Here is a 24,902-nt window from a genome sequence, read left to right as displayed (position 1 = left end):
TAGCCAATGTATATTCTAAAATCAAAAATAAAGAAATATTTTGCTTTTCTAAAAAAAAAAGCCATTACTATATATATATATATATTTTGTCGCTAATTATGGGAACTTGTTGAGAACAAATTAGTCATGTTTCCAATGATTACACATAGAAAATAGTAAAAACTCAAAAATCTGTATGAACTCAGCTGATCTTGCAGCATCCATGGAAGGGAAAGATATACAACCTATGTTTCGGGCTTGAGATCCTCTTTAAGATGTGAGCAAAATGCTTTTTGCTCCTACTTGAAGGGCTCAGGGTCTGAAAATTTTGTTACATATCTTGCTTTCTGTGGACACTGCAAGAACCATTCCTCCACCATTTCTGTGTTTTTGCTACAATCACAGTTTCTTCAGACTTTTGTGTTTAACATTTGGAAAATACTTCAGTAACCATAAAGCGCTTTGGGTGTTTGTGTTGTCAAATTTTGATAGGTGCTGCAAAAGTTTTATTGTAATTTAATTGGTATCAACTTACCAGTAAATGAAAAGCACATTGGGACGTTGAAAATTACATTGATTCAATTTTGCACAGTGCAAATATATTTCTAGTGTACCAGGAGCGCTGAATGCCTTGCTGAAATTATAACATTAAATGCGGAAAGTACAAAGGTATTCATCAAGGTAACTGAGTTTTTTTGGTTGCAATATTAAAACAATAAAATTTTTAAAATATTAGTTTATTTCAAATTTGCTATAGATCCATTGTGAAATACTGGTAATAAAAATTCCAAATGTATTAATATCTCTGTGAAGGTCATAAAACACCTAGGTATATCACTGTATACCTAGAGTAGAGCAGTTTGAAAGTTAATCAGTCAAATTTCATATGGATATTGAGCCCTGGGAGAACAGATCTGAGGGGAATTGCAGTCTTTGAACCATTGAGTCTTTAAATTCCAGTTTACAATTTCCATACCAACTTGTGACTCATCATTTTCTGATGCTTTGATTCCAGTTACTCATTGCATGGATCTTGTCTTCAAATATGGATAGATTTAGATATAAGTACTAATTCTGTTGATGGCAACTTTGGAAAAAACGCAGTACAGTAGAAGTACTAAGATTCTCAGCCAGTCCTTTTAAAATAAAGAAGGGATAATCAGGTAAATTTTGATGGTATTCATTGACAAATACAGTATGCTTCATTTATCAAAATGTGCAATTTTAAAGAAAAATAAAGTCACTTACACATGCACATAAATTTAAAATGTTTGAGAGTTTTTGAAAAGTTATGTTTCTTGAGTGGTACAGATTTCTGGCATCCAGATTTTTGAACTTCTACTAGATTCAACTTTGCAAAACCTCATTAATAAATTTGCAAAACATTGCTGGTACTTTGTCAACATTACTCATGAACGGATGGCATTGCTTCCCAAGTACGGTGTGCACGTCCCATTTTTGATCCTTGGTGTAAAGATGTGCTTATCACTAATATTTGGTTAAATATTGTACTATATGTGTCAAGTCTGCAATAAAGCATTCTAATATCTATTTTGAGGCAGCCAAATAATGTACTGAAATCTCACACAAAAAAAATTGCAAGGCAATCATTTGCACAGGCTTCGAGAATGAAAGTGAAATTCTTTCTACATCATGGCACAGATGAATGGATCTAGAATATCGAATATGTCTCCTGTGCTGAAAATAATGGTGAATAAGTTGATATAATCTTCCTCTTTGAGTTTCTTGGTATTCCATCACTGCTTTAAGAGAGCAAAATTTCAATTTAGCTGTTGACTCCCAGAGTCTTCAGGTCCCTACTCAATGTGCCATCGACAAGACCCTGCTAACTGGCTTTCACAAAGAAAGCTTGCTCTGAATTGATTGGCAAGGTTGTGAGCTGCCAAGGACCTTTTCAATCAGCTCCTTCAAAGAAATGCTTTCTGTGAAATGGGAGTGTCATTCAAACCTTTGAATTCAACATGCTTGGTCACCTATCAATTCAATGTTATTGTTGTCTCCCCTTATCCATTAATGCGTTGTTTACCTAGGAATTTCTTTCTCTCCTTTTTTCACTTGGCTTTCTAGAGCCTTTTTGTTGTGCCAAATTCTACAGGTTTGCTATCCTCTGAATAATTTCTCCTTGTATCAAGCCTACATTTCCTTCTATGTAAACTGAAACTGTGACCTCTTTTAGCTCCAGAGCAAGGTTCCTCCCAGATCTGATGTCTTGCCATGTCAGTTTCAAATGGCTTTAACCCTGAGTGCCATGTTTCTCTACTTGTGTTTATTATTGGTGGCCTGCAGCTTTGGACTAGAGGTGGGCAGGGGAGCAGTCAGACCTACACACTGCTTGCTTAATGGCAGTGAATGACACGTGTAAATTTGGTTAGTCACACACAAATTCTCAAAATAAATTTCCCACTGAAGCAAACAAAAATCCCGTCAATGGTCTGAGAAGGGACTTGGTTTTGCCCTCACTGTGGTCCATGGGTTTGGTTTGTTATAGATGGTCTGCAATATGTAAAGGAATACTTAAGTTTGTAGGTGAAGAAGAGTTGAGAACCTGCTCCAATTATTACAAAACTAAATGATGTAACCCTTTCTCCTCGAGTAACCCACTCCTACGTTAAAATCCTATGAAGGCCAGTGAATGTTTGCTCTCAGTGCCAGAGCACTATTTGAAGTCTTTGCTCTTCAACACTTACTAATCTAATATTTGCATAAAATACCTAGTAAAGTGGTATTTTCATATTTTACTCAATAATCCTGCAAATTTATTAACTGCCTTTTTTTTTTAATTGCTCTCCCTATCCAGTCCACCAACTACATCCTTAAATAGAAAAACTCCAGTAGCTTCATCACAGTATTTCCCTTCCAGAAATCTATGTTGATTCATTTTGGTCCAGGTGATTTTTTTTTTGTCCTTTCATTCAATCCTTTATAACTGTCTCTAGTGTTTTCCCAACTGATCTACAATTTCATGTATTCTTTCTCCCTTTTTCTTTAAATTGTGCAGTTATGTTTGCCACTCTCCTCTTCACAGGAGCTTTTCCAGAATCTATAGAATTTTGGAAAAGAAAACCAACACTTCCAAGATTTCCAGGGCATTGACAAATGGTGAAGCCACCTTGACTGAAATCAAAGAACTTGAATGTCATAAACCTTCAAAAATGCACAGTCGGAATATTTACAGGTGCTACATGTAACATTTAAAGTAAAATAACATTTAAAGGAAGAGAGCAGTTTCTGTCAGTGTTCTAAGCTTTTGCAAAATGTTGATAGCAAAATAAGATATTTCCATACACAATTGCTGTTTCTTTTTAAAGCAGTACTTTTGTGCCAATCAGTATCCATTGTTATTTTCAGTGAAGAATCTCTAAAATATTTCTTGGTCAAAGAGCTGGTGGAATGACTGGATGGCTGATTTTGCCACACTGTCAATTAGGGTTATGTTGAGGTTTTCTTTAACTATTGTATTGAGGAGTTGGTGTGATTGATCTGTTCCTTAGGCTCTTCGCATGACTTTTTTTGCAGTTAATTTTTACTTGTGGAAACGGTGCCCATAATATCATTGATATTTTCTTTCTCAGCTTGTTCTCAGTGGACATCTTTTCTGCTTGTCTCTTGCTTGCAACTTGATACAAAATGTAAAATCATTGAAACCACTGTGTTTTGTTTCAAAATAACTAAAGATTTTCATCTTCAAAGTGAATGAACGAAAAATGAACCATAGGTACTACCTCACTTTGTCTTTTTCTTGCACTATTTTTATTTACTTTGAAATGTTGTTTATAGAAATGTGATGCTGCCTCAAAACAATGAATCTTGTGACCAGTTCATAACAAATTTTGATTCTGAAGTGTTAATGTTGCGATATTCACTTTAAAAATAACGATCAGTGACGGCTTAATATGACATTGAACACTTCAAGTAAGAAACAATTTTGTTTCTTTGTCCCAGCCACTGACAAAGGCTTTCTTACAATCTAGTCAAATCGTTGATTTTTATCCTGCTTCTGTGTCTTCATGCTGTATGCAGTTGTTTTTTTTTAAAATACAGTTGTCTAAGTGTATATTGAAGTTCACTCCCAAGTCTAGATATTGTAAGGGAACAGCATGTAAATGAGAAGTGAATATTAGAGATTAGACTTTGGATTTCAGTGGGTTTCCATGTTTTATTAGTGAAGAGTATATCTGCTTTTCTGGGATAATAAAGGAGACTATTGAAAAGGATGGTGTCAGAAGCTTCTGGGAGATTTTTTTAACCAAAGCTACATCCCAGAGTGTGTTCAGTACATATCTGTCTATGTTGCTAAATATTTTCACCCATGAGCCTTAAACTCAGGAATTACCCCTTCTAAACTTGCTACCCTTTTAAGACTATATTTAATGCTTGTTACTTTAACTCAGTGGTTCTCAACTTTTTTCTTTCCACTCACATGCCACTTTAAGTAATCCCTATGCCATCGGCACTCTCATTAGTAAGAGATTGTTTAAGGTGGTACGTGAGTGGGAAGGGAAGGTTGAGAATCGCTGCTCGAGACCCAACTGTAACTGATATATTTTTGAGAAAAATTTGTCATTGGTCCATTTCCTTTGGCGTTATGAAATGTGGCACATAATGAGTCAATTAGGTATGATTAAAACCGTGGTTTTCAAACTTGTTCTTTCCATCCACATATCACCTTAAGCAGTCCCTTATAATCATAGAGCACCTATGGCATAGGGAATACCTAAAGTAGTATGTGACTGGAAAGAAAAAGGTTGAGAACCACTGCATTAACTGAACCTTTGGTCATCTAATCAAATCTCATTGGCTGACTTGTTGCCAGTGTATGTGATTTTTTTTTTTTAAGAAAACATATACTGGAGGAACTCAGCAGGCCTTGTAGCATCCATAGTAGGTAAAGATATATAACTGTCATTTCAGACGTGAGCCCTTTTTCAAGGTAAGAGTAAAAAGCAGGCAGATGCCTGAAATTTAAAAAAAGCCAAGGAGAAGAAAGGGCAAGGTGAGGAGCATAGGCCAGCCTCCTGCACTAGTTGAAGCACTTAAACTTCAGGGAGGCTTGAAATCAGATCTGACAGGTGGGCAGGGAGGTTACACCACCCCCACACAGGGCAGAAAAGTGGGTGTCCTCAGTAGAGTATCTGGTGACCCCATTAAATGGTGAGCAAGTGGCCTCTGGGGCTGGTTTGGGAGCAGCAGGGCTTGTGCCTGGTACTGATAGGGCAGGGAGGCAGCGGAGCTGCACGGCGAAGAAACGTTGCTGCTTGGATCCAACTGATGAAGGCATGCCGACACTGGCGTCAGGTCCCAACTGAAGGAAGCGCTTTAACACACTACCGTACTTGGAAGCATCCAAAGTTATGGTAAGAAGAGACAATTGGGACATCCCAAAATACTTGCAGGAAATTATCTAGTTTTGAATTGGCTGCCGTTTAGAAAATGGAAGGGAAAAGAAATTGGTCTCTGGGATTTGAGTCTTTGTTACAAAGAAGGGCATTGAATTTGTTGGGAAGAGATGGTTAAATGACAGGGCAGACTCGATGGGCTGAAGAGAGTGAAATATGAAAGTCTGGATGCTGTCATTGCGATCAAAATCACAGAAATGCTAGAGAAACTCAGCCTTTCTTGCAGCATCCATAGGAGGTAAAGGGTATGTTACTGACGTCTTGTGCCTGAGCCTTTCATCAAACTACAAGCAAAAAAAAATCAGGCAGGCACCTGAATTGAAGATTGAAGTGAGAAAGGGAGAGAAGAACAGACCGACAGACAAAAGGATTTAATTTGCAAATGATTAGAGAAAAATTGAGAATTGGTTTTGTCTCTATAAGGAGACAGGGTTACGTTTGCTTACAGACAGTTAATCTTGGAACATCTCTGTAGACAATTTGAACTGCAAAATATTGGACAGATTAAAACAGTTTACCCATCCATATACAAATTTAGACAGGAACAGGGAATCCAAACATGGAGGTGGGGGGAGAGAAAAGGGAGTGGTAATGGTAGGAGATGATACCATTAAGTATCATCTGAAGAGTGAGGGTTTTTTTAAAAAAAAAACTGTCTGTCAGTACTTTGCATGGAATGATTTCTTGCATGAGCCAGTATATCAGTCTTTGTAGGAACCTGAAATGGACATACAAAGAATATCCAGCAGAGAAGGAAGAAGATGCTACAGTAGAGAAAAAAAATTGTTGGGATTATAAAGCCCCCAAATTCAGTCCCCACCTCGAAAGCCCAATCCAAGAAGGGCTTATTATCAGCAACGGCTCAAAGCAAAACAGAAACACATCATGATGAACATAAAAAGGCTTGAGAAGGAAAAGAATAAATCACCAAGTATAAACATTTTCAAAGCCAATGAAAATGTTATTAGTGAATAGTGACATAGTTACATTATTTTGTAATGTCTGTTTTTTGAAATGCACTAAAAGAGGCTTGAAACTAGTAATTTTGTGTGAAAATTTTCCAAATGGGGGGAACTGCCCCCCCCTTCAAGGGACACTCTGCCACCTTGACCCCCACAGTACATCTCGTGCAAGCACTCGGCTCTTTTCCTTTTACACCTCACTCATGTGCCTGGATTATAGCTGCGGGACGGAGAGAGCCCTCTTGAGCCCCTCCTATCATTCTAAAAGATGTTCTACCTCTCATTTTCATTTCAAATAATGGTCCTTCTCAAAATGATTATTTTGGATAAATCTATTTTCAATCATCTAATCAAGAGTTTTTATTTAATTACAATTTATACATAGAATTTAGGGATCTTTTTCATTCAAATTTCTTTTCATACCTTCCGGAGTGGCCGTTCGCATATGAACGACCAAAATTCAAAATCTGCTTCCTTAGGCAAGTTTATACTGAAGACCAGAAGTGTGGTAAGTAAAGAGGTGGGACTTGCAAATACGCGCTATTCATTAGCGCATTGTTGCGGACTGCCTGCAATTCAGTTTAGACTGCAGGCGTTCCGCAATAATGTCTAGGGGTGCCGCAGGGAAAATTTTGGAACGGCAATCAGTCATTCCTTTCCATTCTGATCTTTACACAGACTGCATTCTGGGAATTTGGGAATAATTTCCCAGAATGCAGAGGCTGTATTTTTAAAAAAAATTAAATGTAGATTTGAATATTATGCATAATTCATTTTTTCTGAATTCTCAAACATTAATCAAACTTGTTTGGCCTTCCTACCCAGAAAACAATCTGAATAGGAAGGTGACTTTGTTTGATGGCATAATTTTACTTAAAACTAATTTTTTTAAAAATGGCTTACTTCTACTTTATCCTTGGAGCAATATTGCCGTTCCAAAATTTTCCCTGCAGCACCCCAAGACATTATTGTGGAACGCCTGCAGTCTAAACTGAATTGCAGGCAGTCCGCCACAATGCGCTAATGAATAGCACGTATTTGCAAGTCCCACCTCTTTACTTACTACACTTCTGGTCTTCAGTACAAACTTGCCTAAGGAAGCAGGTTTTGAATTTTGGTCGTTCATATGTGAACGGCCACTCCGGAAGGTATGAAAAGAAATTTGAATGAAAAAGATCCCTAAATTCTATGTAAGAAGTATAAATTGAGAAATGAGGTCATTTTCAGTATTGCCATTCCAGAGCCTGAAAGAAAAAAATGGCAGCACTGCTAGTGATGCAGGCCCAGGAGAGCGGAGACATAGTGCTGCTCCAAAGGGTTCAACTGCCAGTTCCTAATGCTGGCAGCTCCCTACAGGCTTTAAATGGCCTGTAAAAGGGTGTTTAAAATCATGCAACTGCAAGGTTTCTGCCCAAGATGCAAGATGGTGTCGTCTGTGCTTGGTGGCAGCCACAAGGGCTTCCTGACTCTGGGGATCAGTGGACCTGCATAGGGCACCAGAAACAGGGAGAACACCCCCACCCCACTTGAGAAGAAGCATGGGAGATGACCTGGCAGGTCATTGAGAAGCTTATCACAGGATAATGACTGCAGCAGGCAAACGAGCTCAGCGTCTGAAAGACGCACATAAGCTGTGGGTGACTTGTGATTGGGGGACCCAGGCAGGCTAATGGAGACTGGCTCATGGGAACCAGGTATCGGAGCCAAGATTCGAGAGGGTGCAAAGGGCAAGAAAGACTCCCAAAAGGCCTATGGTGCTGAAGGCTTTCTGATCGTGTCAGACGTTTGGATCTGGAGCATGGGCTGCCAGTGAGGGTGTTGCTGCAGAGGCTGCAGGAACACTGGAGCTGAATCCAAGGGCACTCAGTGACTCTGAAGGGACTCATTTTCACTATCTTTCTCTTTTTGTTAGGGGCACTGGGCTCATGGAGAATCTTTGTTTGCCTTGCAGCAGATAAAAGTTAAAGTATATCATGTATATAACATTTTTAATGTGTTATTACATGACAATAAAAGGGACCTTGAACCTTAAGTGCTATTGAAATTTTGAGTGTGGGAATTTTAAACCTGGTATTTGTCTCCAGTAAGTCACATTCCATCTGGAGATGAGTAATCTTTCAAGCTGGACACTGCAATAAACTGGACATTTGTTTCATCCATATAATTGTGTTTAAATTGATTGTAAGTATCCTGTCAACACAATCTACTGCCGTGTGGGCAAAGGCTATGGTGCACACCTTGGATCACTTTCTAACCATGAGGCAGTCTCGCACAGAAAGCAGAGTCTGGCTGCTATTGGAAATACAAAGTGCATCTGGGTTGCACACTTGCTGATTTGAGAGAAGGCATTGAAGGTTTGATGCTCTGTATTTTAACTAGAGGGTTTCATTTCCCACCACTGACATCCTTTCAAAACCATAGAAGTTGAAAATATTTTCTTTTCATTTATCATTGCCAGAAATAATTCTTCAAGGTAAAAAGCATGAAATGTAAAGAAAAATCAGCAGGTACAGCAGACATGGGGCGGGGGCGGGGGGAGGGGGGGGGGGGGGGGACAAACACGATTCAGTCTTAAACCAGTAGGTTTTCATTAGGTCTTTTAACACTTTTTTAAAAGTAGTCTTTGCTGAACTCTCGGTACTCCTGTTTTTCCAAGATTTCTACATGAAGTCTAGGGTTAATCAGACTGCATTATCTCATTCTCAAAACAAATATACAATATTTATCATCCTCCATGTAAAACTGAAAGATTTATTTATATTTATGATTTCACTGCATGAGGCATTGTTTTGAATTCCACAGTAATATTTGAATTGGTCTATTCACATTTGAGACTTGCAACCTGTAATTCCCAAAACCTTTCATTGATGAGAATTTTCTCATATACCTGGGCCTGTGCTCGGCCAATTAGAGATTAATTGTGATGGTCAGTCAGTAACTCCAATGTGCTTTCAGAAATGCAGAAGGTGAAAAAAGGACAAATAACTTGTTTATGTGCTGCATGTCCTTTGTTTTCCTGGAAGTTAACTGATCACCTTGTGTCATTTCAATGATTGTAGTGTGCTGTTAGTTCAGATTGACCTGAAGCAATTTGCCTGCTTCTCTGAGAAAATGAAATGCAAACTGGCTGATGTTAAACTCCTGGGAAAGTATAATTTGTTTCAGGTTTAAATGTAGAAAATCTTTGTCCTGTAGGGCTACTGCATTTCTATACTTTTGGGATGTTTAAGATCAACTGTTCTCTTTGTTATAGTTTCCTAACATTGAACTAACGGCTTTTTGCAGAGATTAATTCTGCACATGTTAAAAAGGAAGCCTGCTTACACAGAACCTCATTGTCTCTGCACTTCACCAAGGCTCAGACTAAAGTCAATCTAGCATAATTCCAGCCTGTCAACTGCTCATTGTGACTGGCTGTTTATTATAATGTAACCTCACCTCAAGTGATGCCAAAGAAATTTAATTTGACATTGGATCCCAAATTGTTGTGAGTGATTTTTGTGACTGAAGCTATTTGATGGAATGATGTTGGAAGCTCATCAGTAAAAATAATTTGGTTTCTGTGCTGTAAAAATAGGGGTCTGATTGTTCATTCCATTAAGGACATCCACAAGAGGCAGTGTCTCAAAAATGCAACCTCGATACTCAAGGACTCTGCTACCTAAGCAATGCCCTCTTCTCATTGCTACTATCAGGAAGGAGGTACAGGAGCCAGAAGCCCAACACCTTCAGCCGGTCAGTATATGTGCACTGAAGTCAGGAGACTGCTGTCCAGGTTGCCCCTCCAATAGATTAGTGACACCAGTCTTTTTATCTTTCCATGCCAGATATTTGGGTTTTGAAGTAACTGATGAGGATCATATAGAGCCACAAGGCAGGAAGAACATGTTTGGATAGGTGGGAAGTTCAAGAGGACTTATTTGTGTTTCGATCGCATGTTTTGAAGTTCTCCAATCTCTTCTATATTTCAACCAACCATAGCCCATAGGATTTGCATTTATTACTGTTTGGTGTCCCGAGATACAATATAAAACTTTCTTTTGCACATTATTAAGAGTAGTCGTGCCCTGGTGCCAGTTTACAAAAAAAAAAGGAGAAATAAAGAAAGTGCCTTCAGAGGGAACAAGTGATCGTGTCATCGCCTCTACGTAGATAACCGGGAGTCAGTGAGGGTGTGTTTTATTTTCCCCAAGGATCCTTTGATGCAAGTCTTTTAATCTGTTGCTCTGTCCACAACGAAATCCTCTTTCCATGTGAAAACTTGGAACAGGGGATCTGTTTCAGAATTCTGGGGTTGAGCATGCAAATGATGTGGTCAGCTTAGTGTTGCCATCAGAATAAAACTGGGTCCTCTATGCTGGAGTTGTGGGCCTGGGAAAGAGCACTGACATTAATTTGATTATCCTTTCAGTAAATTTTAAAGGATTCAGAGGATACACAAAGGATTGTGTATCTTTCCAGTACCTTGAGGTTGCTTGCTGTAGGGAGTCCAAGTTTTATAAGCATCCAGGAGGACCGGGATCATTGCTGGCTGACTGACAGTTTTGTACCAGATCTGTGTTCTTGATCTTGAAATACTCTTTCCCTTCCACACACCAAATCTTACAGTGATGAAACCTGTTAGAGGTGTACAAAAGTTAAAGAATTTCATTTGTGTTACATTCTAAATGTAGTATTACATAACAAAAATGGAAGTTTTACCTTCTGAGTTTTGGAAGTGATTCAGGTTTTCCAAAGTCTGTCCAAGGCTAGTGTGGTGCAACAGACCCATTTGTAGAGCATCTTGCAGGTGTTATCTGTAAGATCAGTAACTTCATTTTTCATTGAGCGAATCAACGATGCCTTGAAGCTTGTGTCAAAGAGCACAAGTGCAGCTTGTGTACGACAACTTAGCAGTTGAGGTTTGGGTGGTACTGGACTGTGGCTGTCTTGGATTGAGCAGCTTCCCCTTCGATCCTCCCAAGGAAATTGCCCACTTGCACAGAAAATTTGTTGGTGAGTTGTGACATGATGAGAAATACTGTAAAAAGATCTGTTTCATTGAGATTGGTTCATGTGTTGAGTCATTTGTTAAGATATTGGCTTGGACACCTGAAGGAAATGCAAAATTAGGGTAAATTTTAGTGAATGGGCGAATTTGAGGAGTGTGCTTCATGGTCCCTTGTGCTGCATTTCCCCCCCCCCCCCCCCCACTGCCCCATCCTTGCTTGACCCCTGATGGATGATGTCCTGTGGCTATCTTCTCTGCACTAATTTTAGTTAAGTCCTTAAGATTGGTTGCATACTTGGTGAGGTTAATCCCACTTCCTACCATCAGGGACTATATGCAGGGACTTGGGACATTGAATGTTCCTGTTTGAAATTGCCATTGTCACTGTTGAAGTGATTAAGATTTTCTGTGGGCTGGTTTGGTTTAAATGAGCATTTTACATTCTCCAGTGCTGTCTTTTATGCTTTTCATTAGTGATGTTTGAAATTTGGCACTGACCAACAACAAGCACATGGTTGGAATATCTGATGGACAAGACCATCCAAACAAACAAAAGCACTCCATCTCTTGTGCTCCTGTATCAGCTAACCGCAAAGATGATTATACTGCAGACACAAGAATACTCTGGTAAAACATTCCAGTCATTGACACAGGCATGCGAACACCCTTGCAGCCCCCTTGCTTGGACAATGATATAACAAGCACTGGTTGCTTGTATGAGGGAGTGGATTGGGACTGGTCCTTCAGATGGTTATGCTAAAAGTGTGGTCCAGTTGACCTTTCTACTACCCCTTCATTGTCAATCACATCTTGCTAGAGGTTTGCATTCTCTCCCCCACCCCCCCCCCCCAATTTTTATATTGAAATCAAATGACAGAAAAATTAGTTTGTCTTTCCAAGGAGTGCTGACAGAATTTTCCTGCAGTCAGAACACCTTATCTGAAGCACTGGGTCAATGAAATTAGCATGCTTTAAAATTTTTAGAGATAAAGCATGGTAACAGACCCTTCCAGCCTATGAGTAGTCACTGCCCAAAAACACCCATGGACCAATTCATCTACTAATTACATCTTTTTAGCATGGCATGAAACTGGAAGAATCCCACATGAATGGAGAGAGAATGTACAAATTCCTTTCAGCCAGCGACAGATTCGAATCTAGGTTGCTGGTGCTCTATTGGGTTTGCATGAACTGCATCACATACTATCCTGTGTGGTGTAGCATTATAATGAGCCAAAAGACTGTAAGGCATTCACTAATTCCACATGGGTTGTCACTGAGACAGCCTAGCTCTTGCAGGTGAAGTTCACTCTGAAGACAGGATTTCTCTTCCAGTTTACTCCTCCAGACGGTGTACATATCGCCTTATTCTTTTAGATAGTCTTCAGGCTAATGTGTCTGAGTACATTTGCTTAGTGTCTGAATAGCTAAGCTATATAAGTAGGGGGGTCCCTTTCATTTTAATATTAATTCTCTTCTTGTTGTACTTGGCAAAACATTAACTATTCTTCATGACCTGTTCACATTCTATCTCTGCAGGTCAAATATTTGCTCTAATTTGTTTTGAAGTTCTTGCCTTGCACGCAGTTTTTTTTCCTCAATCGCCTTTTCATGGTGGTGTGCTGATGTGGCTTTCACATCACTGAAGTATGTGGAGAACTCCACTATTCAGTCTGAAGGCCTGTGTAAATGCAGTGAATAATTAGTATTGTTTGCTGCTGGAGCAGATTTTCATTGTTGATTTTGTACTTTTTAGATGCTTGCTTTTTAGCATAAATGATGCTGGTATGCAAATGAGAGTTAGTGATTCTGCAGTTTATTATTTATCTACCTTTTACTGCCAAGAAAATTAAACTTGCAGTAAGAAAAGTTACTGACAAGTGAACAGTGCTTTGTGTGCATTTTGCATCTGTGCAAAGATCTCATTTGTACAACACACAAAACAGCTATTCTGCCTGTGCTGGCTCTTTGATAGAGCTATTAGTTCTATTACAGCACAAAGCTGACATTTAGCACTGCAAATCTTTCTTTTCAAATATAACTTAGATGTATATATTTCTCTCCATTCTTTATGATTCTTTGGCCAACAATCTTTAAATCTTTGAATACTAAACCCAATGCCAGTGGAAAGTTTCCTCTCATAATTTTGAAGAAATCAACCTCACGCCATCTATTATTATAAGCCTTTACTCTCCCTTTCCTCTCTGTTCTCTGGGAAAGCATTTCACTTCTGCTTGACAACAATTGCTAACAGAAAAGTTGTGACCAGACCTATGAATAAACTGATGATCAGTGGTTCAGTGTGTACTATTGCTACTGACTGGTAACTTTTGCAATATGGTTTATTTAACAAGAGCTTGATTAAAACCAAGTAAGTGTGAATTGGAGCATATAAAACATGTAATTTGTAATGCCACTGAAGGGGGAAAGAAGATTCCAAACGGTATAATACAGGTGTGTATAATCATGTTTACTAAGTTGGCTTTGATATGATTTGATATAAATGACACTGACATTTATATCAAATTGCCAAAGTTGGTTTCGAGAAAGGATTCAACTTCTGTATTCAACAGAACTTTGATTTAATTACTGATTTGCCTGCAATGGTCAAGCACATTTTGAGAATGGAGTTTCTCTTTGGTACTTTATCACTGTACAGGTACTACTGTCACCTGTCTAATCCTTGAAGGAATAGTGAACAGTGCAATTCTAGTGTGGGCAGTTTATACACATTTATCTCCTTTTAATTTAACTGTTAGTGAATTGTAATGGTTTGTAAAGTTGATATTTGAGCCATTCATATTCTAAAGGCTGTTGCAGAATTGCAGAGAGCCACTGCAGTTTACTGGCACTAGTTCTTCAACTTAAGATGTGTAATCATTGTTGATCATATTACATTGTCTTTTCCACATAGTTATCTAACCCCCTTTAAATAATAAAAACATAGAAATGTTGGAGGAGCTCAACAGGTCTAGCAGTATAGGAGATAAAGATGTTTTACCGATGTTATTGGCCTGAGTCCTTTAAGGTATGCATAAAAAGTAGGTGGGCACCTGAATTAAAAGGCTGGGGAGAAGAGAGGGATGGACAAGGGGAGAAGTACAGACCAACAGACAAAAGGTGTTAATTGGCTATGAACACCAGAGAGAGGGAAGGTGAGATTGATTGGGAAAGGGGTATTGTTTTTGGCTCTGGAAGCAAATCTGGGGGAAAAGGACAGAGCAAGAGCTAGGGGAAAGGGGAGAAAATGACACTGTATATTCAAGAGGGAAATGTTTGTGTATTTTGGTCAATATGGTTCATAGTGTGAAAAATTTAAAAATTTTTAAAAAAACTTCTGACAGACGAGAGTTAACCTCCACCCGCACATATGACTGAATTTTTTTAAAATCTAAAACTACTGTACAAGTACATATTTTGTATTAAAAGTACTGTATACACTGGCTCCCCACTCCCGGCAGCAACACAAGTCCAATGACTGTTATTTACTAGAAGTTCATATGTTGATTATCTTTATTAAAGGTACTCTACATTTGTTGACATTCTTCATTAAAGGTTCATTTGTTGAAAATCTTTTTTTTAATTGCTTTAAGTCATTTGTGGTAGGGGAATCCAACGCATCCAAATCAGAGTTATTGCCGGGTTGTGGGTCAAGGCCAAAATTAAGGGGGGGGAAGAGATTGAATGTTATCATTATATATGGAAAATGTGTGATTTTTGGCCAAAAAAGTAGGGTTGACTTTTATACAGGAACAAGTGTATATAGTATCTTTACCTCCTATGGACCTTACAAACCTGTGGAGTTCCTCCAGCATTTCTTGTTTTTACTGCAGTCCCAGCGTCTGCAGACTTTAGTGTTTCTTTCCTTTTTAAGTAATCTGCCTCATAGCTTTTTCTGGTGTATCATTTAATAAATTAACCATTTTTTGTGAATACCCTGAGACCAAACGTGTTATTAATTCAGTAACTCTTGGACTTGCTCTATCATTCCATGCAGCTTGTTATTCTTGTCAGCCATTTTGTGCACTGAAATTTGGCCTTGTAGAATTCCCAAATTATTACCAGAAATTTAAGATATAGAATAAAATTCACCCTTGGAGAATTTGTGTGGTAACCAAAAAAACAAACTTGTTTCTTCCAACTCAAATTTTAAATTTAGACATATAACATTGTAACAAGCCCTTTCAGCCCACGTGCCGCTCAATTGACTACAACTCCAATATGTTTTTGAGCGGTGGGAGGAAACCGAAGCACCCAGAGGAAACCCACGCAGATATAGGAGAACGTACAAACTCCATACCGACAGCACTGAATTCGAACCCTGGCTGCTGGCGCTTTAACAGTGTGGTACTATCCGTACCACCCAGCATGTTTCTTGATGCATGCACAGATGTTGCAGCTTTGCATTAAGAAAAATTGCAGTATGGACCATTTTCATTGACTGTAATGCTGGTGTTACGTCTAACTATGATCGGAAGAAGTTTTTTTGTTATTAATTTCCTGATGGCCATATGTCTCAAGTCTATTCACTGTAGCAAAAGTCTTTGTGCTCAAGTATTGTTTTTTTTCCCCTTTTTTCCCCAGATGACTTTTCACTTCCCTTTTTTCACTTGTCATCCATAACTGATCTCCCCCCCCCCCCATCCGTGGTCATGGTTACCACTATATCATTTGATGTCTTCAGCAAACCTTTGATATGTTACTCTTATTTGCAAATTAATTTACATGAATGAAAGTCATTCAAAATCTCACGCATCCGACAACATCTGCTTTTTATTGATTTCCTTTGGATCTAATGATTTTTTTTTTCTCATCCATATTTATACATTCAATTTAATTTCTTAAAACTTTTTCTTAAATATTGTAGTTTCTTAGAATGCTTGTAACATCTGCTAAATTTAGTTTTCAGATATAGAAGATGATATATTAAGCACATCAGACAGAATACTTGTTATTTAACAAATCACAACTTTATGCCCTCTGTTATAGTTGCTTTGTAGGAAACACTTACTTCTAGATTGATGGTTATAGGGTAAAGTTTTCTATGAATGATGAGGCTGGCACCCCAGTGATGTACTGAGGAAATGTTGCGCTGATCGATGTCACCCAGACATTAAAATAAGACTTTGTTCTTTTCAACCACCATAAAAAGCTTATGGTATTTCAAGCAGTGTGGGTGTAATATCCTGGCCAATGTTTATCTCACAACCGGCATCATTGAAACAGATTACATGGCCATTATCTCATTGTTGTTTGTGGGAGTTTGCATGTCAGTAGCAGCCACATTTTCTACATTATAATTGCTTGCATTTTCTGAAGTATTTCATTGCAACACAACCTCCAAGCATCGTGTTCCAAGAAATTGTGATTTTTTTTCTGTAATATGAACCATTGATTATAATTTGACATTGTTTATTGTTTGTTTCTATTTTATTGGAGTATTTTCCTCACAAATTCCTTATTTTTATTCCTTACCTCAAATATTTTGGTGGTGATTTGTGAATCTCGTATAGGTGAATTTCCATTACCTGAACTTCCATAATTCAAGGAAACATTATATAAGAGCAATCTTAGCCTGCTGTTAAACTGATTTTTCTTCCAATCAATTGCAGCAATCTAATTGGATCCATTATAATTTTCAAGAAATGAACAGTACTTAGAAATTGGTCAAGTTTTCTTTCAATCTGAATTGGTGTAGTATTTGGTTTGCTGAGATGTTCCACTTTATCTTTCTGTGGGACATGCAAGAAATTTGTTCAGAAACATTCTGGGGTGACTATTATGAACTTGTTTCTTAGCCCACTTTGAATTCTGTGGGAGACCTTTTGATTCTTTTCCTGCCCTTGGCAGATTTTGCAGCATTTAGTAGCCTATTTTATCTGCTTTTTATTTGAGTACTTGTATGTTCATTGCATTTTGTGGCACTGAACCAGCCCATGGTGCTAGCATTGGCTCAAGAAGGAATATTAATTTCCTATTTGTCCATAATATTTATTTTTCAAAGAGCTATCTAGATTTTTAAAAGCAAGTTGAAGACTATATCTGCTCGTTGTTTGTCCACCAGCTCAGAGGATAAACATTGCCCAAGCTTTCTCTTTGCTCGTGGTAATTTTTAAATATTACCTGTTGTTACAAATCCAACCATTTGAAATAAGATCGAGGGAGGAAAGACTAGAACTTTGGGACTCCCTCAGGATTCAATGGAATAGATTTTGGACAGAGATAAAGAGTAGTGAATCTGTGGAATTTTCAGCCCAAGGATAATGGTAGTAGCTACCTCATTACATTTAGGACACAGGGTAGATTTTTTTTTTGCATCATGTGGGAATTGAGGTTTTTTGAGGAAAAGACAGGTTTATGAAACTAAGTTCATGGTCAGATCAACCATGATCTTATTGATTGAATGGTTGAGTAGGCTCAATGGGTCGTATGACCCACGCCACAGAACCATAGAAGGTTACAGCACAAAAACAGGCATTTTAGCCCTTCTAGTCTTTGCTGAACTATTATTCTGCTTAGTCCCACTCACCTGTACCCAATCCATAGCCCCCTATACCCCTCCCATCCATATAACTGTCCAAATTCTTCTTAAATGTTAAAATTGAGCCCACATTCACTGCAATTCATTCCACACCCCAACCATTTTCTGCGTGAAGACGTTCACCTTAAACTTTTCCACTTTCACCCTTAACCCATGTCCTCTGGCTTGTATCTTGCCTATTCTCAGAGGAGAAAGCCTACCTACATTTACTCTGTCTAGACCCTTCATAATTTTAAATACCTCTATTAAATCTCCCCCCATTCTTTGCTCCAGGGATTTAAGTCCTAACCTGTTGTCCTTTCCCTGCAACTCAGTTTCCAAAATCTGAGCAACATCTTAGTAAATCTTCTCTGCACTCATTGAATCTTATTGATGTATTTCCTGTAGTTAGGTGACTAAAACTGAACATAATACTCCAAATTTGGCCTCACCAATGAATTGTACAACTTTACCATAACATTCCAATGCCTATATTTGATTTGTGAAAGTCGATATGCCAAAAAAAGTTCTCTTTACAACCCTATCTACCTATGATTTGTGTTTCTGTATTCTGTTCTACCACACTCCTCACTACCCTACCATTTACTGTGCATGTCCTTCCTAGCTTGGATTGTACTTCCAAAATGCAGCACCTCACATTTGTCTACATTAAATTCCATCTGCCTTTTTACAGCCCAATTTTCCAGCTAGTCCATATACCTCTGCAAGCTTTGAAAGCCTTTGTTTTCTTTTAAATAAAGTTTTTTTAAAAAGCTTTGAAAGCCTTCCTTGCTATCCACATCACATCCAATCCATGTCATCTGCAAACTGTTGATCCAATTTATGACATCATCCAGATCACTGATATAAATGATAAAACAATGGTCCAAGCTCTGATCCTGAGGCACACCACTAGTCACAGACCTCCAGTCTGAGAAGTAATCATTCACCACCACTTGTTGGTTTCTCCCATGTAGCCAATGACAAATCCAGTTGACTATCTCACCATGAACACTTAGCATCTGAACCTTCCCAACTAACCTCCCAAATGGGACTTTGTCAAAGGCCTTAGTAAAATCATGTAGACAACATCCATGATATTTCATTCATCGACTTTCCTGGTAACCTCCTCAAAAACTCTATAAGATTGGTTAAACACGACCTACCATGCACAAAGCCATGCTGACTATCCCAATTCAGTCCCTGGATACCCAAATACTTGTATCTGTTCTCTTAAGAACACCTTCTAATAATTTATCTACTACTGATGTCAGGCTCACAAGTTGTTAATTTCCTGGTTTTCTTTTGGAGCCTTTTTTTAAACAACAGAACAATGTAAGCTACCCTCCAATACTCTGGCATCACACCTGTAGCTAAGGACTTTTTAAATATTTCTGCCAGAGTCCATGCAATTTCCATATTACCCTCACTCAAGGTCTGAGGGAATGTTGTGTCAGGCCTTGGGGATTTATTCACCCTTATTTACTTTAAGACAGCAAGCACCTCATTCTCTTAATCTGTACAGGTTCCATGATCTCACTGCTTTTCCCTAACTTCCCTTAACTGCCAGTTTTCTGAGTAAATACTGATGCAAAAAAGATCATTTAAGATCTCCACAACTCTGGCCACTGATCATCAAGGGAACAAATTTTGTCCCTTACTATTCTTTTGCTCTTGATATACCTATAGAAACCCTTAGGATTTTCCTTCATATTGTCTGCCAAAGCAACTTCATGTCTTCTTTTAACCTTGTGGATTTCTTTCTTGAGTTTTTTTTCCTTGCATTTTTTTATACTCTTCAAGTACCTAATTTGTTTATACCAGTTATATACCTCTCTCTTCTGAACCAGATCCCCAGTGGCCCTCAAAGACCAAGGTCCCATCTGCCTGTTAACGTTGCATTTAATCTTGACAGGAACATACAAATTCTGTAATCTCAAAATTTCACGTTTGAAGATCTCCCATTTGCCTTGCTCATCCTTGCCAGGAAATGAAGTTCCAATCCACGCATTCTAGATCCTTTCTCATTTCCTCAAATTTGGCCTTTCTCCAGTTTAGAATCTCAACCTGAGGGCGAGACCTATCCTTCTCCATAATTAATTTATACCTAATGGCAATGAGATCACTGGACCCAAAATGTTCTCCTATACATACTTCTGTCACCTGTGCTACCTTGTTCCCTAATAGGAGATCCAATATTTTACTCTAGTTGATACCGCTATGTTATTGATGAAGAAAAATTTCCTGAACACATTTGACAAACTCTAAATATCCAGCCCTTTTACAAGTATAAGAATCTTAGTCAATATGTGGAAAATTAAAATCTATCACAACCTTGTTTCCTGCAGCTTTCTGCTCTCTCTACCAAAATTCTCTTCCAATTCTCGTTAACTATTGGGCGGTCAATCATACAACTCCATGTGTGTTCATACCATTCCTGTTCCTCAGTTTCACCCATATAGGGTCAGTAGATGACCCCCCTCATCAGTCCTGTCTGAGCACAGCTGATGAGCAATTCTACACCTCCTTTCATTCTGCCCCCCCCACCCCATTTTATCACATCTGAAATAACAAAAGCATGGAAAGCATGACTGCCAGTCATGCTCCTCTTGCAAACAAGTTTTGCTAATGGCCATAATGTCATAATTCCATGTGCCAATCCATGCTCTAAGCTCATCTGACTTTTCTATAATACTTCTTGCATGGAAATACATCTGTTAAGATTTTGGCCAGGTACAACCTTTTGGCTTCTGATGTTGCATGCAATTTTCACATAATCTTTTCCCACTTCCACTCTATTGACTCTGGCACTCTGGTTCCCATCCCCTTGCAAATCTAGTTTTAAACACACACCCCCTCCCCCGGAGCATCTCAAGCAAACCTTCCTGCGAGGATATTAGTCCCCCTTGAATTCAAATGCAAAGCATCCCATCAGAACAGGTCTCATCTTTCTTAGACGAGAGCACAATGATGCAGAAACCTGAAGCCCTCCCTTCTGCACCATGTCTTTAGCCATGTATTAAGATGAATTATCCTCCTATTTCTATCCTCACTAGCATGTGGCATGGGTAGCAATACTAATATCACAACCCTGGAAGTCCTGTCCTTCAAATTTGCACCTAACTCCATGAACATTCATACCCATGTCATTGGTCCCTACATGGACCACGACATCTGACAGCTCACCCTCCCTCCTGAGAATGTCATGAACTCTCTGAGATATCTATGACCCTGGCACCAGGGAGACAAACATGCCATCTGGGAATCTCAATCCTTTTCACAGATCCTCTGATCTGTCCCCTGAATTATGGAATCCCTTGTCACTGCAGCTTACCTGTTCTCCTCCCTTCTTAGCCACATGACTAGACGCTGTCAGAGACCTGATCGCAGTGGATTGTCCCAGGTAGGTCGTAGCTCCCCTCACCCCAAAACAGTATCCAAAATGGTAAATAGTAAGGCCCTGGTTGAGAACATCCAACTTACAGACTAAGCGTACTTTCAAATGGACTATGTGCAGCTTCAAAAGATTGTTGACCCAAGGAAGAAGAATACCGCCTGCCATTTTAAGTCTGATCACGTTGCTGTTAACACTGTGTATGTAACTTTGTACTTAGCTTAAAATTTTCTCTTATTTATCTTTTAACCATGCCAAATTGCAACCCCACCCCATCCCCCCACAGCCTGGTGCCATGGCAACCCTTCCCCACCCCAGTCCAGTGCCCCTTCTAGTTGGTTCACGAATCTGAAATCAGCACAAATACTTGACGTATTGCCTTTACTATTATTCTATTATCTGAAAAATTCCAAGAAGTGTCTGTTCCCAAGTGTCTTGGATAAAATATTCTGTACTTGTATTACAATATCGTCAAACTGTTTCTGCCACTTTAAAATATTTGTATTGTGTAGGTTTCATTACTCTGCTGCTCCTATTAAAGTTTTTGGTTAATGTTCCATGTATGTATTCTGTATTGTTACCCTCCTTTGCAGAGATTCTAGCAGTATTTTTTCTTCCCACAGCCCCCCCCCCCCCCGAATTCCCCTTGGTATACAATGAATACAGTAAATGTTGCTTTCCAACAGGAAAACAAGAAGGAACAGGATAACTTGGTGACTAACTTTCTGACAAAAGTACAGTTTTTGGAATTCTATCTGTGCCAAATTAAGAATGTATTCATAAGACAAAATGTTGCTCTTTGATGTGGATTTTTCTTTTGGCATTTCTTCAATTTAGTGACCTATTGAGATAAAATTAGCTCATTTTACCTTGTGAAACCCACTGCATGTGGAACCAGTTATCATGTAAAGAACATGATATGTAGAATGTTTTCTTCAGATTAATGCAATATAGATTATAATTGTGTTACAGTATTGTGCCCGTGATGCAAATTGGTCAAGATTTAATGTAATTTTTGATCAAATGCGTCAACAACCTCATGAAACTAATAAGCATCAGATATGAAACAGCAGTTGGAGTGATCCTTGTTTCTAGGAGCTCCAGCTTCAGTTCCTGGTACAGATGGATAGAATAGAATGATCTTCTTTTTTCTTTGGCTTGGCTTCGCGGACGAAGATTTATGGAGGCGGTAAAATGTCCATGTCAGCTGCAGGCTCGTTTGTGGCTGACAAATCCGATGCAGGACAGGCAGACACGGTTGCAGGGTAAAATTGGTTGGTTGGGGTTGGGTGTTGGGTTTTTCCTCCTTTGTCTTTTGTCAGTGATCTAAATGACTGCAAACTCTCAGCTGCCTTCATGACTTTTCTAGGTTTCATAAAAGTTGTTCACATCCTTGTATTTATACATTTTTGTGGGAGGTATTGTTTGGTACAGGCTACCAGACAGCCTGGAAAGTGGTACCTATTTGATCTATCGTTTCCATAGTTACAAGGTGAAAATATTGTCATAATGCCAAAGCTAACCTATTTTGGAAAAGGCATGTTAAACTGTTGGTGTGTGATAAGTAAAATGCATGTTTTGTGTGCATTCTTCCTTCTGGACAATATTGTGTGAAAGGCCAATAAATATGTACAGATGAATGGATTGTACATTCTTTGTTCAGAGATTGATCCTTCTGCCCACAGTGGACTGAGGGGATGTCTTCTGTGGGGTGGGCCCATGTGGGGCCAGAAAGCTTGTGAATTTGGGGTTATAGTCAAAATTCATATTTATTGTCCGAGTGTATGCATGACATCACATACAACCCTGAGATTCTTTTTCTGTGGCCCAGGCAGAATTTTTTACTCATCAGTAGTGCAAACAACTGTACTCAAAAATGTGTAAACAAACTGCAATACAGAAATAAATATTCAGCAATAATATGTGAAAGTAAGTCTATTAAAGTAAGAATCACAAATGCTACCTCACTTTCTCTTCTTTTGTAACAATTTATTTATTTTCTCTTGATGATGATGCTCTTCGACAGCAGTGTTCCATGCACATTTTCTCCATGGTGGGGAGAGCTTTGTCTATGATGCACTGGGCTGAATCCACGATCTTTTGTTGGATTTTCCACTCCGAGATATTGATGCCCACGTACAAGACCTTGATGCAGCCTGTCAGGATACTTTCCACTACACATCTGTAAAAGTTTGCCAAAGTTTCTGATGTTATACCTTGTCTCCGCAAATACCTGAGGAAGTGGTGGCGCTGATGTGCTTTCTTCACAGTGGCATTGTGGGTTGGATCCAGGAAAGGTCCACTGAATTTACTCACCTTCTCCACCTCTGATTTGTTTCCCCCCCCCCCCCCCCCCCCCCCCACAATGATTACTGGATCACATACCTCTGGTTTTCTGTTACTAAAGTCCATAATCAGCTTCTTGGTTTTTTTGACATTGATTCAGCCAAGTTTTCAATCTCCCTCCTCTACATTGACTCACTGCCCTTTTTCATACAAGCCAAACAATTCACGTGTAATTAAAGTGCACATTCTAGATTTTATTCAAGGTTATTTATTTTGGTTTGATCATGTAGAAACTACAACACTTTTTATAGTTAACTCATTTCAGGACACCATTGTGAGACATTTGGCTTCACAGGTGTTTTAGTAATCAGATGTGTTTTAATTGCTTCACTGGTTGGGTATAGAGAGCTGGGCTTGCTTCTAAGCTTTTAATCACCTTTGGAGTCTGTAGTTGCCATTTTTCATCTTGAGGACCAGAGTTGTGCCAACGATAGTCAAAGAAGCCGTTATAAAGCTGAAAAACAAGAATAAAGCAATGAGATATTGCCCAAACATTAGGAAAACCAAAATCACCAGTTTGGAACATTATTTAGAAGAGTGGACTGGTAAGTTCAGTAATTGCAAAGGGATCAGTATTCCAAAGAAGACCTCGACTGCAGATGACAGAAGAATTTTCATCGTAATGAAAAAAAAATCCCAAAATGTATGTCCGACATTTCAGGAGTAGTTTTCAGGAGGCAGGTGTGGCTATGTTGATGGTTACAGTTCACAGAAGATTTTAAGAACAGAAATATAGAGACCACCCTGTCCCTTTTTATACAACCCACTACTATGGTATCAGCAAATTTGAAGATGGTGGTATTGTCATTTTACCAAGCCACACAGTGATAGATATAAAGTGAGTAGAGCAGGGGGCTATGAATGTAGCCCTGTGATGCACTAGTACTAATTGAGATTGTGGAGGGCACGTTCTTGTAACAGGAAGAAAATTGTAATCGGGGGTAGTGGTTAGAGGTGAAATGCAGGGATATGCTGAATCAAAAATCAAAGGAAACATGGTGGGGCTCTTACAATGGGCAATGTACAATAAAATCACATAGCTGGTCAGGTAGGTTACCTCAAAGTTTTGGTGAATATGACTTAAATTCATGGTGAAGAGTGGACAATGATATGTGGACAAATTTTGCAGAAATTATATTCAAATATTTGTCTGGGATGGCGCTTTGTACATGAGCACCATAAACAAAGAGAATCTGGAAGCTATTTAGTGACATTTTGACAACAGTGCTTTCTGCAAATTCTGTTATGAGGCAAATATGAATGTTACATTATGCAACAAATTTCTAGCCCATGT

At 38.8% G+C, this 24,902-nt stretch overlaps 1 protein-coding gene across 5 annotated transcripts in view; it reads left to right on the top strand.

Annotated features, from left to right (window-relative positions):
• fam110b (family with sequence similarity 110 member B) overlaps positions 1-24,902 on the top strand; it is a 189,848-nt gene that overhangs the window by 12,684 nt on the left and 152,262 nt on the right. The gene's annotated exons all lie outside the window — the stretch shown is intronic.

This window comes from Narcine bancroftii, chromosome 2 (assembly GCF_036971445.1).
Source record: "Narcine bancroftii isolate sNarBan1 chromosome 2, sNarBan1.hap1, whole genome shotgun sequence".
In the NCBI taxonomy this organism is placed as follows: domain Eukaryota; kingdom Metazoa; phylum Chordata; class Chondrichthyes; order Torpediniformes; family Narcinidae; genus Narcine; species Narcine bancroftii.
The sequence above is the reverse complement of the archived record's forward strand: the minus strand, read 5'-3'. Positions and strand labels throughout refer to the sequence as shown.